The sequence below is a fragment of the Macrobrachium rosenbergii genome, chromosome 47 (genome assembly GCF_040412425.1).
Source record: "Macrobrachium rosenbergii isolate ZJJX-2024 chromosome 47, ASM4041242v1, whole genome shotgun sequence".
Taxonomy (NCBI): Eukaryota; Metazoa; Arthropoda; class Malacostraca; order Decapoda; family Palaemonidae; genus Macrobrachium; species Macrobrachium rosenbergii.
This window is the reverse complement of record NC_089787.1, coordinates 42,115,557-42,132,328: the sequence shown is the minus strand read 5'-3', so window position 1 is coordinate 42,132,328 and position 16,772 is coordinate 42,115,557. Positions and strand designations below refer to the sequence as shown.

At 36.6% G+C, this 16,772-nt stretch overlaps 1 protein-coding gene across 2 annotated transcripts in view; it reads right to left on the bottom strand.

The window, feature by feature from the left end:
• The window catches only part of LOC136830811 (protein PALS1-like), a 580,368-nt gene extending 571,159 nt beyond the window's left edge, over window positions 1-9,209 (bottom strand). For both annotated transcript variants that reach the window (XM_067090739.1, XM_067090742.1), the window contains exon 1: window positions 8,972-9,209. The gene's annotated coding sequence lies outside the window, so the exon portion shown is untranslated. The remainder of the gene's footprint in view (window positions 1-8,971) is intronic.
• Window positions 9,210-16,772: the final 7,563 nt, after the last annotated feature.

Below are 16,772 nucleotides of genomic sequence, written 5' to 3'. Positions count from 1 at the left end.
CGATGCCCATTGGCTGAGAGGAAATAACCAATTGGGTTGCTTTTGTATGAGGCAATTAAGTGGGTGAGAACAAATTTCTTGCACAACAGCAACTTCCACGTCATAACCGGCACTGCCTGGGTAAAAAATAGATGCTCCATGAAACAAGATGAGCTATTTCAAAATACCGAGAGAGACTCCTAAAAACCTGAGAGAAGGTCCGAGATTGGAATGTTGCCTGGATAAATGTCAAAGTAGAGGGCTGTAGCTGACTGGCGTGGCTTTGGATGATTATAATCACAAACGGAGTTACGAAGGAGAATCCTTGCCCTCGTAGGCAAGCACAAGCTCATGCAAACTCATAATAATTAAAATATTTTGTTTGATATCATCACATTCTCGTGATCTTAAATGGAAAAATAAAGTCCGCAGTAGTATGTTTGTATATTGCTATACACAGGAAGCTTCAGGCTGTAAAGGCCAACTGATCAAGTTGGCGATAGTTTACTGTATATAGCAATATAAATACATACTACTGCGGACTTAATTTTTCCAATAATTAAAATGTTACATGAATGCCTTGATATTGTGTCAAAATATGACTCTCAACCATTCTATGCTAAAGACAGAGAAAAGCAGTAACTTGAGTGGCAAAACAGCAAGATGGCTGAAACAAAGCGAGAATGGTAAAAAGCTAAGCATCAAATAAAAAAGGTTTTTATTTGATTAAAAGAATTTGTTAACATAATGAGTGATCTATCTACTGCTGAAATATAAATATTAATCAGGTTCTTCTGTGAGTCGAGGTTTTTAATACATGGAAAACTACTTGATATAAAATGAAATACACAAGGAAGACACATGTTCAACAATGTGAAAACACGCAGGGTAATTAAACTACACAAACACGACACTGGATTTATGGAAATCATCTCCGATGTAGAGACAGACAGCAGTGGCTTCAAGAAAAGATATCAAAACTTAATCTTTAATAAAAAGAACTTTTATTTAAATTAAACAACCGCCTCGGTACATTAACTAACCTTTTAAACTAACCGGGAAATAATCCTTGAAAGTCTTTCTGATGAAGACACATATGTGAGGTATAGGCTATATGAAAAGTAAGATAGATATAAGAAATATACTGCCAACAGATATTAGGAAGAGTAAGACTCATGGAAGTCTCCATTGAAGACTGGTGTTTAATATACTGCAACAGATATTACTGAAAGCAGCATTCTTTCAAGTCTTTCTATTGTAGATACTTTGGAAACTTTAAGTTAGGCTAACTTACTTTGCTCAAGGACCGGCTTCCTCAACCCCCATCCGCAATCCGAGACAAAACGAAACTAAATAAATTCTGTTACTAGCATTTCGGCAATATCAGAACCATTATCACATCTAATTCTCCATCCACCTGGACACCACTCAATGCCTTCTACCCGCACCAGTGGCCGATCTTCAAGAACGTTAACTAAAAATATGCAAATACATTTGGATCCGGATCCAAAACCCTTACAGATCTAATGTTACGTAAGCTCGAATGAAGTCGGTTGTAAAGAAAATTTCAAAAGCATGAGCACGCGAGTGTTTACGTCTCATAATAACACGGTGCATTATTTGAAATTTAATGTACCTACGTAAACTTAAAAAAAATTAGTGCCGAGACGTAATTATGTTATCTTATGGGAAGGGCTACTACTTACAGCACCCAAACCTAAGTGATGACTCATTTTCTCTCTCTCTCTCTCTCTCTCTCTGGTAACAGACATCCATTATTCATTATTTCTATTTCTGCATATGCTAGAGTGGCGCCTAGGATAATTCTACATCAGTTCCCAATCCGCTTGGCAAACAACTTTTGATCAGTTACCCATCCTCTTTTCCTTTCTTTATGATCTGGATAATTCATAAATCTCTCTCTCTCTCTTTCTCTCTCGCTCAGTGGTTACCTCGTGGCTCGCATTATAAAGGTCCGCTCTGGATTTATAACCTGCTGCTCACCGGTCGACCTACCTATGAAATAATACATCTCTCAACATTAGTTGAAAACAGCGCATGTGTGTGTGTGTGTGTGTGTGTGTGTGTGTGTGTGTGAGCGCGCGTTGGGTGTATATTGGGTAGATCACTAACTCTTTCTTCCTATAGGCTATAGGCCTATAAAGCTTAAATACTTCATTACTGTCTGTCACGAGGTTGCCTAACCTTTGGTAATTTGCCTTGGGGCCACCAGCCTCTCCATGGGGCTCTCTCTCTCTCTCTCTCTCTCTCTCTCTCTCTCTCTCTCTCTCTCTCTGAAAAGCGAAATTACCTTTACCTTAAACTTTATAATTAAGAAAATGTCTACTGAGAGTAAACTGGCAGAATAAGACAATATAACGGCCGAAAAAGTGTTATACACTAAATTATTTCTTTTTGCTTTAAATTTTATTTCCAAAATACAAATCCATGAAAGACCCTGTAACTACAAAGTAAATAGATTTTAATAACAACGTTCGCCGTTAACGCAAACTTGCACGGGAATACTTATGGCGTGCCATACTGGTCATCCTGATGCATAAGAAACCGTAAATATTCTCATCCAAATATAAAACAAACCATCCGTAATGCAAGGAATCACACAGCTCATGTGTATGAAGACCCCATGCATTATTCGTTAGAATGGCACTGCAAAAGTTTAACAACGTAAAGCAACTGACACGTAGCTTTAATTGGTAGAATTCACATGCATGCAACAAAGCAATAAAAATCTGCAAGAATCAGGATCCACTAAACTTGGCAAACCGTAACGGCAAGAACTGCAAGCAAGGACCACAGTTAAGACTCGAGGCGGACGAGCAGGTTGGTCGCATCCGAAGACTGAGTCCAGTAATGAGTTTATTGACGTCTTTCGTCGCTCTTAAAGGAGTTTCGTCTATTTTCCGAGGTCAAAATTAACTTTGGCTGCTTTGTTTCGGGACCCCGTTTTGTAACGCATGACTGACATTACATAATTCACCATACAAATTTTGGTCTAATTATACAAACTAACCTTTTAACAGATCCACTTTCCATTACACTTTTTATTCAAGGTTTTCCTGGCGCCAGATTTGTATGCCGATTGCTGTGCAAATCACATTTACGTAAAGCTACGCCACAGGAGTGAGTTTGTACTACTTGAAAGAAATTTACACCTTGGAAAAATGAAGAATTTACGTTTGCCTTGCACACAGGTTTCATGATTTAACTACTGTACGAGTATATCCTAAAGAATGCTAAATAAATCTGACTTTAATCAGAAAACGTTGTTTATATCTAAAGATCTTTCTTACTATTCAAACAAACTTCCTTCCAAAGGCTTACGAGTCTGCTTTTGATACACATTCACACACACACACACACTGACAAAACGCAGAAGAATATACTCACCCCCAAAGTAGCAATGTACGAGTACGAACACACGCAATTCTCACATTTAGTCTCGGACTATTCCAGACAATCGCAGTCCTCAGCAATAACAGTCTTACTCAAAATCACAAATGCTAATAGCAGTACAGTTCTAAACTTATTTGAGCCGCAGAAAAAGAAATAAAATCTTAGCCACTAGAGAAAGGCTATTTGTGAACACAGGTAACGTCAATTTTCTCCTCTTTCACTCTACGAAAACGCATGAGGATACACTGACCAGCATCCATATCCTATTAATGCTATCTTACATCTTAAGCGTCATGACTGACAGGTAACTAAATATTTCTTATTAAATAACAAACCCACCTGTGGTTGAGAGAGAGAGAGAGAGAGAGAGAGAGAGAGAGAGAGAGAGAGAGAGAGAGAGAGAGAGAGAGAGAGAGAGAGAGAGAGTCTCAAATATTGTTTTATTATTGTCTCAATCAACTGTATTTTAGAAAATATTGTAAAAACTTAATACTTTAAAAAACTTAATCTGGATTTAAGATCAGTATAATCATGAGCAATTCTTTTTTTTTTTAAGGTAAACCCTTTCGTAGGCAATGATCCATGTTTTAATGACTGTACTTACAAGTTTGCGTTTGGTAGTAAGACACTAGTCTAAAGCTTTCACCAACTTATAGGATAATACAGAATTTATCATACGTCATTTTAAAAGGATCCTGAAGGCGCTGCTTCACTAACTTACTCTTATTTTATCAGTAGTAATAGAAAATCATTGTCAACCTTTCTTGTCTTGATAATATAATAATAATAATAATAATAATAATAATAATAATAATAATAATAATAATAATAATAATAATGACAGCTCGAGGCGAGAGGTTACCTAACACAAGATGTAACTTAGCTAACTGTACGCTGAGTTTATCGAATTCCTTGAAGTGTGATTAATGGTAAAACCCAATCATTTTCAAGAGATCGGTTTGTACAGAATCTCGTAATGGTGTTTGCCGAAACAGGAAGGATTTTATACACACATATATATATAAATTATATATAAAAATATATACAGTATATCGTTAAAACTTGCGATATTTTATGTCGTCGTAGAGCTGGAGGAAGGAATGAAACAAGTTGACCAAGCGCTTTCCTCTATTTTCCACACCTCCTCAGGGTCAAGTGATACAAAAAATCATTACTTGTTACAAAGATACCTCTGTGGCAGCAATACATAAACATAAAAACTATCGTACTACTATTTAAAAACTAATTGTCTAAAAATGTTTTTCACAAGCTAGAGCTGATAAATCCAACAAGTTTGTCTTCATGAACGAGGTCAACCATAATAATAAAATGTTAGAATTACTCTCAGATCAAGAAGCCTATACAGGAATAAGAAACAATCCTTTAGATAATGTCAATGCTTATTTCAACAAAAACATCAAGAGTATTCTTAAAAATTTTTACCATAAAGAATTCAAGCAAAAGTTCATTACTGTATATCCAGCTCCTCTTTATTTATATGGAGTTATCAAAACTCATAAGGAATATAATCCTGTCAGATCCATTATAAGTTCTGCAGACTCTTGTACCTATAAACTGTCGAAGTGGCTTGTTAACGAGCTGTCTCCAATACCTGGAAACATCGGGTGTGTCCGTGAAAAATAAATGTGGATTTTATGGACAGGTTAAGAAGGTTCAGTTTTAATTATGATTTTAAGTTAATCAGTTTTGACGTCAGCTCACTATTTACAAAATTACCAGTAGATGAACTACTTGAATTTATGAAGGAAGAAATGGAAAAACACACTTTTTCTTTTTACAGGCCTTCTATGATCGAGCGTATAGAACTGTGCGTTAGAGGCTGTAAATTTATGTTTGGAGAAAAGTATTGGGCTATAAGCAAAAACTGGACATGGCAATGGGCAATCCGTTATCTCCATTCCCTAAATCTTTATATGGAGTTTTTCGAAAGTACGTACATACCAAGGAGACTTCCTAAAGATATCCTGTGGGTTAAGTACGTTAATAATAATAATAATAATAATAATAATAATAATAATAATAATAACAGCGCGAGGCGAGAGGTTACCTAACACAAGATGTAATTGTACGCTGAGTTTATCGAATTCCTTGAAGTGTGATTAATGACAAAAACCCAAATATTTTTAAGAGATCGATTTATACAGAAACTCGTAATGATGTTTGCCGAAACAGGAAGGACTTTAAGCAAACATACATATCTATATATATAAATATAAAACTTTTTAAATAGTAAGAGACGTCAAACAGCATTAAATTCTTAAAATCATATATCAAATTTACCTTCTTAAAACAGTAAATTAAAATTTGGTGTTTTTAGATGTTTTAAGTAGCGAGGAATGATCGTTTTAAATTTTCTATATCGACATTTTATCCAACCCATCTGCGAGAACGATAATGGATGATGGTATTTTCGTCTGTTTTGATAACTTTATATAGTTGCCCTGACTTTCTCGAATTGAGCTTTACAAGGTCCAATTTTTGCAGAAGTCGTGGTACCCTTTGTGATTTTATTGACAAAGCATTTTTCCTAGTACAGCAAGAAAAATTTTAAACAGTAGATAAAAGTTGGTCATATGTAGATGGTTTTAGTGTGAAAACCTTCCTGATTTACCATACTGTAAACAGTTTATTCGACCATCCCTGAGAACTATTGAGACCATTTAATGTTAATGTCATTTTTAGAACTGTGTCACTTACCCTTAACATGTTAATCGAGGCTGAATTCCAACCTCTACGGAAGAATGGTTATATTATGAGATCCCTTGCAATTTTGTAGTAAAAAGCACGTGGGTACAGAGTGCAAGGATCTCGAAATATTTCAGAACGTTGGTCGCAAGTAGTTTTTTCAGAATATGAATGAAAAAAGTTAAGTATACCTTCCTGTTTTACCAGACCACTGAACTGTTTAACAGCTCTCCCAGAGCTGAGACCATTTAGGTTTTGACATTTTTAACGTGGCTAAGAACCAATTGGTTACTTCCCTCTAGCAAGAATGGACCTATAGCTTATTGTGCAATCCGTGTAACCACATTATAGGAGAAATGGATTTCTATCACCAGAAATAAATTCATCTAACTACTTCATTAGCCGGCCGGAGAATGACTGCAACCACACCATCAATTGGGCAAAAAGCTAGAGATGCTGTCCTGTAAAGACAGGGAAAAGAAAAGTGTATCACAAAGAAAAATCGTGTAAATTCGATCAACAGCCCCAGGATATACAAACTGAACGAACTACTTGTAAATAACATTTTTAGACAATTTGTTTTTAAATAGAATATGATAGTTTTTATGTTTATGTACTGTTGCCGCAGAGGGTCTTTGTAACAAATAATGATTTTTTGTATCACCTGACCCTGAGGTGTGAAAAGTGGACGAAAAAGCGCTTGGTCAACTCCTTGTTTCATTCCTTCCTCCAGCTCTACAAAAATATATATATATATATATATATATATATATATATATATATATATATATATATATATATATATATATATATATATATATATATATATATATATATATATATATATATATATATATATTCCTTCCTAGTTTCGGCATATTTTATATTATGCACATATTTTAAAGGAATTATTCTTTGGGAGATGAGTATAGTCTACAATTAACACACAAAGGCTCTTTGAAAGCTATCTTTTACTTCAGCTTAATTCAGGTATTTGCCGCATATTTTTATCTAGAGAGAGAGAGAGAGAGAGAGAGAGAGAGAGAGAGAGAGAGAGAGAGAGAGAGAGAGAGAGAGAGCAGGCGCAAGTAATTTCTAAGATATAACTATGTTCATAACTTGCTTTAGTTCAAGCCGCTGCGCACCTGAAAATCGTGTTGATTTAGGCTTACGAGAACCAAGGTAAGTGAATTTTGAAGTTACTTTACCCGACCTGTGGATAGGATCTAGATTTTACAGAACTGTATTTCAAGCAATGACTCAAAACTTTGTCCAACGGTTTATTTGTAATTTAATTTTCGGAGGTGCTTAAATCAATTTCACATTTTTAGTAAATAAGAAGAAATGTGCCAAGCTAGGAAAGACTCCTTCAACAGAAATTTTTTTCCTGATATATGCTGCAACCTAAATCACAACCGCTATTATCTTTTAAAAGTAAATTGCATATATGAACTAGCTATAGTCTGATGATAATTATGATACTCTGCGATCCTCAACGTTAGACAGTTCAAGTAAGGATGCCGTACTTAATTTTCATGAACTGTTCATAAAATTCTAACTTTTCTTACATATATTATTCTGAAAACTTATCAATTCTAATACTTTTCAAGAGCGTTAGTTTATTATTTTATGAATCTTAACTAAATGACCCTTGTTAACTCAACACTATTTCGGTTGCCACTATTCATCAACTAATTATTAATTATAACCCGTCGATTGATAATCTCATTTTAATAGCCATACAAACCAACACAATGATGGAATACGTTCCACATAAAACCAAAACTAAGATGCCTGTAACAACTGGTTTGTGGGCAAACAGTCCCTTAAACCTTGCTGACATGGCTCTCAAACAGACATGAAAAGTGAAGCGCTTCGGAAAGGAACCTAGTATTATTTTGATGTTTATATTATTGTCTCAGTCTTGACTCGTAAGGTTGAAATACTAATATATCGCAACTAAGTACTGTACCAGAACTGTTTGGTCTTTGTTAATAAGTCTAGCTTCATGCAACACTAATATATCGCAACTAAGTACTGTACCAGAACTGTTTGGTCTTTGTTAATAAGTCTAGCTTCATGCAACACTAATATATCGCAACTAAGTACTGTACCAGAACTGTTTGGTCTTTGTTAATAAGTCTAGCTTCATGCCATTCCACTTGTTGCCTAGCACAATGCCGTTATCATAAAAAAAGAACTAATTGCCTAAAGTATCAATACCAAACCCACATCCTGAATTAGGCTTCAAGAAATCACAAACCTTAATCAAAATGTTATAACCGAAAAATAAACAAAAAGAACTATGATAAACTCGTAACTAGGTCTACAGTAGTTAAGCCTAGGAAAATACAAGTTTCAGAACCAACAACTGTTATTGCTGGCATCAGAACCTATGCATTTAATATATACTTATGTATGGTGTGTGTGCAAAGATGTGTATATATAGTGCAGACACCAATATTCGCATCCATGTATACGTGTACGAGGCAGCAACGAAATACGCACCAATAATACACATGCTTAGGTGGCAAGACTCGGAGAGAATGGCATAATCTCTCAGATCATATGAGCCATTTACCCAGCAGACAAAACTAACTTTTTAATGTGCATATCCAGCTGAAATGTTACCTGGTGACATTTTAATTAAATATTCGGTAAACATTTCACAATATATTTAAAATGCGTATAGCCTACTTAAAATTTATAGTTGCTAGGCCTAACGATCCTAGCAGAAAACTTTAAGTCACGTGAGACAGCAAGGGTAGGCCTATCAAGTAATTAAAATGGAAAAAAATGCTGTACATAAATTGCAACACTGAGACCCATCGAGCAATTAAAATGACAAAAATAATTACTGCATAAAACTTACCAGTTCATACAAAATATAAATCCGTTGATTAAACTGAGCAATTAATTTCAAGAGTCACGGCAACCTTTGTTAATCCTTTTTCCCAGCTCCAGATCAAGGTACGGTTCACATATAGACCAAAAATACTTATTCACACACTTTCACAACACGCATCAAGGCGGGCCATTCAACGTAACACAACGGGAGGTGGAACGAGTCACGACCACCTCCTTCAACCTCACACAGTGTACTGACAACCATCGGTTCAACTTCAATTCGGTTCGTTCGAGCCAAGTCGGTAGTCAACGATAATTGAGCGCACATCACGTGACCAAGACTGCTCGTCCACGGCAATAGCCATTTACAGATCTCCAGGTTTGTAGTTTTTTTTATTTTTTTATCGCATTACTACTACAACCGCACAAGAGAATCTAGGTATGGTAACAGGAAAATTCACTCCCCTTGCGGAACTCCATGTGACGAGCTAACTTTACCGCCATCCACTCACTTTGCAAGCCTCACTGTAACCCTTTGCCGCTTTCACCAGACACCGGCTGTCCGTTGCAGGTTTATAAACATCGACATTTTAGATTTGTTTGCTAGCCAGCCCGCGTACCACTAAGGCACTTTTATTTAGTTCTTAGTAGACCTAACGCTTACAGTCACCAATCTCACCATTGGCGCTTATTGCGTTTCAAATCCGAAATTATTTTGTAATGCATGCAACAAATTCTGGAAATTAGACGCTGGACTTAAGATGATCTGATGATCTTAAGACTTACCAGATATACTTTTAACCCCTTATGGCCCAACATGACGATTTCGTCGCCTAAATTTCCACTGGCTTCCCTGTATTTGTAGAAATTTTGATCCTGCCATCTTTTATGCAAGAGTTAGAAGCAGGCTGCTTTGCAAACAAAATACGGGAGTAGTGCCAGTTGAAAAAGACTATAGGCCTACTGTGTGATGAATCATCTGATGAAGGACAGGACATGGTAGATGAGGAGTTTAGGTTATTACCTGAAACAGATGTCATCAATTTTGGTAAAAAGTGTATCTTTTTGTATGTATTTTAGAAAGGCTCAGAGAGTAATTTCTCTGATGTTTATTTGGGAAAGCCAGTGTGGTATTTCAAGAAGCTTTTCACTTTAGAGTTCTCAGATGTAGTCCGTCAATCAAATCTCTTTGCCTCATAGAACAATACAAACAGCCGCTAAATCTACGAAGAAACGTGAACAATGAATAGGATTACCTGTATTTACTCATTTCACTACAATTCGAACTCCTCATACACGTCTGCACTGGTTTGGGGCTTTGTTTAGAAGATACAGACATTACACTGCTATGACCACGTGCAGAAAAAGATGGGAGCCTATAAAAATCAAACCTAAACATCAGGCACAATGATGATGAGGTAAACTATCATAAGCTATTTACCGTTAGACCAGTGGTAGATCACTTGAGGAAAAAGTTTCAAGAACTTCCAGTGCAAGAAAACATTTGCACTGATGAGCAGATGGTCCCTTTCAAAGGCAGGCATACCATGAAGCGATACTTACCTACAGTATGTTCTGAAGCCCAAAAATTAGGGGTTCAAGATCTTTGTTCTTGCAGACAGTGGGGTTCTTATTCATTATTTCATTCCTTATACAAGGTCCATTCAATCTGTGAATACAGGTGGTATTCCAGAACTCAGCGCCTTTTGTTAAATAGCGGCCTTCCGCCAACTTTATTGTGGGTATTTTCCAACGCCAGGAATTTCTGGCGCCACTTTTGAGTTCCCGCCTGCTTAAAATGCAAATACCTCTTTGCCTCTTCCACCTCTGTGTCTTTAACTCTAGCCCATAGTTCAACATCCATTTTATCTTTGTATGATCTTATCACTCCCAGCTTATCCTGTTGGTTGTCTTAAGAAGATTTACAGTCATATTTTCACATTTTCCTCTCTAGCTTGCATTATCTCAACCTTTGCTTCAACCAAAAAATGAACAGATATACTCCTGCCGCTGCTCTTCCCACCATTATATCCACAAGCTTCACTTCACTTTGCATCTGTTCTGTGTCAAGAGATGGTCTACCAATATCTTTGCCTATACAGTTTATGTTCCACAAGTATACCTACAAATACTGTTTTTCAATCACATATTGCCAACAATCCTCTTTCTACACTTTTCCACGGCAATTTCCATTCACATTTACTCCAGGAGGCCTATACTGACTAAGAACGCCATCTCCTCTGCAACTTTCTTTTGCATCAAATTGCCTTACTTATCCTCCCATGTCATTCTAACCCAGCTAGGTACAGATTCGGGCTCACAAAAAGATTCTCTTCCACTGTCATTCTTTTCCATTCCTGGCCCAAATTCACTCACTATTACAACTTTTACTCTAGCCATGCCCAGTCTTATCCACACATTTCTTGAATTAACACATTTGTTCTCTTTCACCAGTCCCCAGTCATCCTGACACTATAAGCACTAACCCTTCACTAGTTCTAAACCTTTCGGCTAATCCATACAGATACAATAATAACTTTTTTCTCCTCCAGTTTCTGCACATATTGAGTATAACAGTGAGTAAACATCGGTCGAGAACGGAAATGAATGATACTTTAGTGAAAAAGAACCATTTGGGAGAGTCTGAATTTGTCCATGGCTAGGCTATAACATGAAAGGATAGTTTGGCTAGGCTATTTGAATGCAAATGAAAAATGGCAGAGAAAGAGATGGCATTTTTGGTGTGTATGGCATTCCTGGAGCAAATGAGAATGGAGATACGTAGTCTTGTGTAAACATGTGCTTGACATTTTCAGTTAAGAGTATTCATACAAAGTTTATGGGGGTTGGAATATAAGTTGACCAGTCAACTAGCCAGAACATGGATTAGTGGACATCTTAAGCCAAGTCTGAGTTGTTGATAGCCAGGGTGGTATGGTACTAAAGTGTTGCACTGGCGTTGACCAATCGAAAGCCAAGGTGAGGGATGGTGGTCTTGTTAGATGTTAGTGAGGTTTTTTCCTCAAACATGTTTCAGTCTTTCCTGCCTCTTGGCTTCATTAATCTATCTTTGTCTATGTTTCTACATGTATTTAAGATTTGTGAATGCTCCAATAGCAGTAAAGTACTTTCATCATTAGCTTTTCTCCATGACCAGATGTATCTTTTATTCTTGCTCTTTTAGTACTTCCGACATGATCTATTTCCTGTTATGTGGGAACTATCATTTCATATGTATTGGTCCATTAGCCTGTTTACTGTTCCGACACTGGGCATAGAAGTTCTGGCATTACCTATAGGTTAAGATTCTGCTTGCAGATTGCAAAAAGCTTTCCTGATGCTATGGTTTCAGGTCTCTTTCCTCCATCCTCGATCTCATCTCTTTGTTTAGAGCATGGATTTATCCCTGCTCTTCGTGAATGGTTAAAAGCTATTGGTGTCAAAATCCCGAGGGTTGGGTGGGGATTTTTTCACTAGAACTGCATGTACCATCCAAGATTTTGCTTCCAACTTCCTTCTCAACCTCCAACGTTTCTGGAGACATGGTTCCACTGGAGGAATACTGTATGAGGTTTTGGAGAAAGAAGCCTCAATTTCTTTTTCTTTCACTAAATGTATGTCCATTACCCCTTTTATCATATCTTTTCCCATGATAGGGCACTAACACCAGTATTAGTTACTAATAGGCATGGATGGCCTGTGAGGAGCAGCACTGAGAGATTTAGGCTCTCCTTTTGCCTCTACTAGCTGGCAACTAGAACTGGAATACTGTACCTATCATAAAAAGTTGCTGAAGAGATCTCATTATGGCCCAGGTTGCTGCAGAATCAAATTGCTAATCACCACTTCTGGGAAAAAGGTTGGATATAAATGAATGGTTTGGCATTTTCTCCAATAAAGACTGGTCTCATTCATTAATTATTTGTTCTGGAAGAAACTCCTGCTGGGAATTCAGACGTTACAAAGTCATTGGCCAACGCTATTCCACCATGGATCCAAATATTGTGAATTATGTTGCTGCTGTAAATGCATAAATCATTCTGAATCCCTTGAATTCTGTCTTTCTCACTGGGGAACCTCAACACACAAAGACAACGCTTCCTCTTGAATCAACAGCTGGCTTATGGGGATATGCTGATGGGTCTTCTGTTCAACAGCCACCTTATTTTCAGATTGTACTGTATAGCATGAAGCTTAGTAGCAATATCACTAAGAACTTTCTTTGGAGCCATGAGATAAATATTAAAGAGAAATGCAATGCCAACACAACATTGCAAATACTGTAACAGGTACACAAGCACACGTTTGAATTCATTGCAAAGAACTATCACCACTATGTGGACAAATGCTGTTACTATTCAGCCAAACATCACATACTGCAGCAATATATTTTATATTCTTAAGCATTCTGATTATGTTATATTACTGTAGAGGTTAAGTTATTTCATATATTTTATACTTTATATATTTTAACACTTATGAGATTTGGCAATATTTTTATTGAGTTAACATTGTTGCTGAGTGCTGTAAACTTTGTTTGACCAGCATCATGAAGTACCTGGTAATCCTAATCCCAAGACAAGAAAAATACTTTACAGCTGTCAATTATTATAAACATACAGTAAATGAAAATAGATGCCTTGTGGGAAGATCTGTAAGGACAGCATCTTTAACCAGTCTCAAAATTACCTTACAGTTACAGTACATTTTTTCTGATGAAGGGGTCAGATACCAGTGAAATTCAGTTTCAAAAATTAAAAAAGAATTTTGTTTCCTGCATTATAATCCTTATTTGGTTATTTAACCACTGCAGTTAGGATTACTCCAACACCTATGTCTCTTATAGTAGTAGTGATCACTCAACAGTGATGGTATGCTGTAGTACATCCCTCACTGTTATTGTTTTTAATTGGTTTACACCACTTCATAATCCTTAAAAATTTTTTAGGCATGTTTTTCTTTTGTTGCCTAATGGATTGATTTCTATGTCAATCAGCATTTGAAATTTTGAGACTTCCCCTTCTAAATTTGCTAGACCTGAGCAGTAAATAGAGTCTAGAATATTCCCATTCAAGAATGAAGAATGGCATTTTTTCCCTGAAAGAGGCCTGCTCCAGGTAGCAGTTAAGATAAAATAATGGGCATTCATCCTCCAGTAAAATGCTGAATAGTAATGAAACGAATACTAATATCTAACAGACTGCCAGATTACTTTATTTGCCTGCATCTATGTTCCATTACCAAGATGGCATTACCTACTATTTGATGGTTCCTATTTCAAAGTACAGTATAATGTGAAAGACCAGCCAGCCAGTGGCTGTGATACTGAGTTACTTCTTCTGACAGGCTGCATAACTTGCTGACTCTACAACTCACCAGAGAAAAAATATTTTTCAGTCTGAACCCTTCAAAGAAGTATTATGTCCTAATGGCTTGAAGGTAGTCCTATACTGTATAGCTGTGGAGCACTTAGGTGACATCGAAATTATGTGTTTGATCTGACAGAAGAGTAAATTCTCCTGCAGATTTGAGTGGGAAGGCTTTTTATTCTGATAATATTGTGAGGTCAACTCCCTAGGGTTAGGACAGCTGATACTCACAAAGCTTCTCTACCAATAAATGCCTATTACACAATCTCTCACCAGTCTTAACAGCAGACAGGCAAACTCTCTCAACTATCCACTACATGCTTCAGCACACTCATTCACCACACACGAAAAGAAAAAACTGACAGCTTGTTCATGGCAGTTGGGATTATGTTGGTATAACTTCTGCAACTTCTAGTATACCTCTTTCTTTCTTTCTTTAAATTAAATCTTCAGCTGAAAACCCTTACAGATACAGTCAACAGACTATAAACCCAAGAGGGTTCTAAATGGAAATCAACCTGCAGAGAGACAGGTTATAAGAAAAGGGGATAAATAAATAATTATGAAAGAATAAAAAATAATCTTATATGCTTGAAATTCAGGGGATGTAAGTAGAGAGAAGGAACAAATTTGCTCCTCGCTTACATATCTGGAGATCAGAGGATTCCACCACTGCACTTGGTAAACTGTTCCTCAATTTAGTTGTAGCCAAGAAAACTCCTAGCAAACTGAGTAGTATTAAACCTGATGCTGGAAAATGACACACTCTTCAGCAGCAACAGCCTGCCTAGTGTTACGAGCAAAAACTGCTTTGTAAGGTGGGAAAAGTTCAGAGGATGTTTGTCGTTGTAGTACATTTTAAGCAACAAGCGTAATGAACTCACTTTGCGTCTGTGCCACAAGTCAAGTGAAGGGCTGGCAAAATAATCTTGACTGATGACATAACACTATCCAAAAGTTTGAGATGAGAGTCAGTACCACAAGACCATACTGCAGAACAGTACTCTAAACAAGGAAGAAGAAAAGTTAAAACACTTAGATGTACTAGTTTCATCCCAAAACATACTAAATTATTTCTGCAAGATACCAACTTTTGAGAAACGGAGGAAGCAATATTATGTATGTGCTTGCAAAAGTCAATTTCTTATCAAAATTTACAACTAAAATCTTAAAAAAAGTCAATGACATTTAAAACCGTACCATTTAAACGTAAATCAGGGTGCAAAGGCAAAAGCATTCTGGATCAACTATCATACTTTCAGTTTTAGAAGGGTTCAGATTCATGCCCCAAAGCCTACTCCTATCATGAATAGATGCCAAGGATTTTGCAGCCACATACCTAAAGCATAAAAGAACAACAGCTAGAAGAGTAGCATCACTGGCATATGCAATCAGTATGTTTTCTGTACCTTGCCACATGCCACTAGTATAGATAATAAATAGGAAAGGTCCAAGAACACCTGAAATGACATATTAAAGCTGCTTTACTGGCCCTTTGGGTTCTGCCTATTAAAAACTAATTTAAAGTACTGTATATATAAAAGATTAAACAATTCCCAACAATCTTAGCTTGTAGACAAATGCTACATGATTCTAGACAGACCATGTTTGTCTCAGCACCCTCATCAAGAGCACACTGACAGATGGTATATACAGTACTCACAAGAGTGCAATACAAGCACAAAGTCCTTTATGAAACCCAAACTGTAATGCTGTTAGCAGGTTATTATCTTTAATAAACCTACAAATACACTTAAAGAGCAGGCTCTCAAATACCTTAGATAAAACAGGGGTAAATTAAATCAGCTTATATTCAGAGGGGCATGAGGATGGACTTAATACCTTAGGTAATACAACTACGTTGGCCTTCCTCTAAACAGCAGGAAAACTTCCAAGTCCAACTAATCGTCTGGAAATAGCAGCAATCTTAGGAGCAATGAAATCTTTTCATAAAAGATAGGAATGATCCCATTAGGGTCTGTGCCACATTAACTGTCAAGACCTAGGTGGGAAGGTGCGCTGGTTCCTGCTAAACAAATGTGTTACTACAATACAATCTCTTTCTGTCAAATTTAGAATGACTTATACTGTATATACTACTGCTTAAAACAAAATCCTTGTGAACCCTTTAAGTTACACTCCCTAATTCCTGCTCGATCAATATTTTTCGCTTTGATTAAAATTACTGTCAGTGATCCACGCATTAGGTGTCCTCCTAACAATAAAACACTTAACTCCCATAACATCTGACTGACAAATAAATGTATAGGTGTGCATCACCATAAGACAAAAACTCATGCTTGATTATAAAACTAGTTCTTGGGAAGCCAGTTCTTGGGTTTGCATATTTGAGGGTCCTTTTATCTTCAAAAATTCACCTGTGTCTCATGCTATCACAGTCTCCTTATTTTCATCCTTCTACTGTAAAAAACCAAGAAAAATCTTGATTGAATTATA